This window comes from Orycteropus afer, unplaced genomic scaffold (assembly GCF_000298275.1).
Source record: "Orycteropus afer afer isolate SDZICR_OR568_19922 unplaced genomic scaffold, OryAfe1.0 scaffold00180, whole genome shotgun sequence".
NCBI lineage: Eukaryota > Metazoa > Chordata > Mammalia > Tubulidentata > Orycteropodidae > Orycteropus > Orycteropus afer.
Genome location: NW_006921767.1, coordinates 3,034,027 through 3,037,417, shown reverse-complemented (window position 1 = coordinate 3,037,417; position 3,391 = coordinate 3,034,027).

The window sequence follows — 3,391 nt, the reverse complement described above, 5'->3', positions numbered from 1 at the left end:
AAAAAAAAAAAAAAAAACATTTCCATATATTTTTCTTCTCCTAGCCTATGGTAATGCTGAATTTAAAAGCACCTTCCAATCCCCACTGAAAAGAATTAAGCCTCTCGATGTATCTAAACTCTAACACAAGCCTGCAAGTCCATTTCATTAAGATGCTGTTCCTAGCAGATTAGAGGTTGTATTAGTTGCTTCTAGGGCTCTGAGTTAATCTTTTGGTCTGCTCTGACTTACAACCACCATTAATAGATTTAATATGGTAGTGGTACAGGAAGAAACACTCCTGGCTAACGAAAAATCCCAAAATAAAGTCATGGGAGGTGATGCTTTTGGGAGAGAAAGTCCCTTAAGTGTTATTGACAAACTAATTAGTCAGTGTTTATAAAGAGCTTTAACAATTAGTCTCAGTATATATATTTTAAGGATTATTTTATTGATAGCCAAGTGCTTTAAAATGGACCACTTCTATTTTTGGTAGTGGTGGAGAGTAGCGGTTGAAATGGAAAACAGTCATTGAATGACAAGAGCTTAGTGATAAAAATGCAGTATTATTATCCATCTACATATCTATATTTAAAGCACTCTATCAAGAAATCAAGAGCTCTGGTGGCATAGCGTCTAAGGCATTTGTCTGGTAACCAATAGGCTGGCAGTTCAAACCCACCAGCCACTCCTCGGAAGGAAGACTGGGCAATGTACTTCCATAGAGATACTGAAGGAATACAAGTCTTTTCCTGAAATCAGAGGAACCTGAGGGGAACAGTGTGTAAAATATAAATAGCTTCTTTGTCCTGCATACTCTTAAGTACATAAGTTGTTGTTAGGTGCCGTCAAGTCAGTTCCAACACTTTACAGTCCTGTGTACAATGAAACACTATCCATCCTCACAGCTACTGTGTCAATCCTTCTCTTTGAGGGCCTTCCTCTTTTTTGTGGATGCTCTACTTTACCTAGCATGATATCCTTCTTCAGGGATTGGTCCCTTCTGACAACATGACCAAAGTAGGAGAGATGAAATCTGGCCATTCTCACTTCTAAGGAGCATTCCAGCTGTACTTCCTCCAGGACAGGTTTGTTTACTGCTCTAGCAGTCTATGGTATATTCAATATCCTTCACCAACACCACACTTCAAATGTATCATTCTTCTACAGCCTTTTTATTCATTGTCTACCTCGCACATGAATATGAGGCTTGGAAAATACCATAGCTTAGGTTAGGCTTGGGTCAGTATATTACAGGAAACCAAAAAAAAAATCAAACCCTCTGTCAACCAGTTGATTTCAAATTGTAACTATACTACAGGATAGAGTAGAAATGCCCCATAGGGTTTTCAAGGCTGTAAATTTTTACAGATGCAGGTGACTACAACTTCCTCCTGTGGAGCAGCTGTGGGATTAGAACCTGCTGACTTCTCAGGTAGCAGCCAAGTGCTTTAACCACTGCACCACGAGGACTCCTATATTAGAGTCCAAACCCAAAAACCGAACTCTCTGCCATCAAGTCGATTTTAACTCATAGCAACCCCATTTGGTTTCCAAAACTGTAAATCTTTACAGAAGTAGATTGCTTCACCTTTCTCCCCTGGAGGAGCTGGTGGGTTTGAGCTGCCAACCTTTTGGTTAGCAGCCAAATGCTTTATGCATTATGCCACCAGAACTCCTTATATTGGAGCAGTCAGTATAAAATAACAAAACCTATTTTTGAGCACATGAGATCACAATGAGTCAGAATCAACTTGACAGAAATGGGTTATTTTTGAGCAGGGCTTGTCAAATCATTTGCTTTTCTTTAGTCCTACTATGGATAAGGACCCCCTTTATTTCCTCACTATCCTCAAACTTTCTCTTTTCCTATTCATGGAATAATTTTTATCATGTTATTTACTGGTAATTATTTCTTTCCTGTTCCATAGCAGACATGACACACACCCCAGACACAAAGAGCCCTAACTTAATGTAAGAATTTATAGCCAGACTAAGGAATGTTACAGGGATGCCAAAATAAATAACACTAAGAGAACTTGGCTGTTTTGGAAATAAATTCAATGCTTTACTTATTCTCCAGAGTTTATTTGTTTGGGCAGATAAGGTATTTTCTGTCTTTTTCTTGGTCTCCTCAATAAATAGCACTATGAATGGGGATAGAATATGTATATGTGAGAAACTGAAAGAGTGAAAATATCCTTTGCTCTTATTTCTGCCCATTTATGTTCTTCAACATGGCTGAATTGTTTGTGAATTATAATATGGATATTTGCCTCATGGCAAATCTAATGAGATAGAATGGATCCTTGTAAGCGGGGAACTAACGGCCTTTTCCTGTTAATTTAGGTATAGCATTCATGGTTGCATTCCAAGTACAGAAGATAGAAGTGAGGAGGGTGTTCTGGCATTTCATGAGAATATTGATCCTGTGGCTTACTTATGCTTTATTATTGCTTATAAAGCTGGTGATTTAAAATAAATAAGTCTTTATTTGTTCAATTGCTAGGGAAAGGAAACCAGTCAACTTAAATACCATTCCTGTTTGAGAGAGGAGAGCTAAATGAGCATTTGGACACTCTGGTGGCATAGTGCCTAAGGCACTTGACTGCTAACCAGAAGGCTGGTGCTTCAAACCGACCAGCCACTTCCTGGAAGGAAGGTTGGGCAATCTACTTCCGTAGTGATATTACCTCAGAAACCCAAGGAGGGGTTGCTATGAGTCAGACCTGACTCGACGGCAGTGGGTTCTATGGTTAGGATTGTTGATTTTGTGTGTTTGGAGGCAGAGTAAAACCATATCTTAAAAGTAATAGTCAAGCTGTGAAAAATTAAGAAACAGGACTTCATGGACAATGCCATAGTCACATTTGTCACACAGCTTATCCTGACTTGACCAGCCCTGAGTGTACACAAGCTTGGATTTTAGATATGATCAAAGCATAGGAGACCACTGTGCCCTGTCTGAAGTATGCACTGCTCTTCAACTGGTTGCAATTCAAGCTTTGTTGTTTTTGTCAGATGTTTTGTAGTAAGTAGGAGAAATAATTTTTTTTTTAAGTCTGTTTTCTTTGTTTGGATTAATCTTTGTTTATTGGTATAGGGACCTCAAGAAGGTGGAGGTGATGATTAGAAAAATGTCCCCTTGCCCATGCTAATGGGCATGATTGGAATTGACTTAACAGTACTAGGTTTTTGTTTTGTTTGGTTTTGATGGCACTTGCAGGGAAATGGATTAGCCTTCTTTCTACTCTTTGTTGATCTTAGTCACCTGGATCCTGAAGCAATCCTTGTGGTGTCTAGAAGCTCACAAAGACTTTCATGAATTTGTTTCCTGGATCTTCTGGCTATGATAATATGTATGTGTGTGTGTGTGTGCGCACACACACACACACATATATGTATACATATA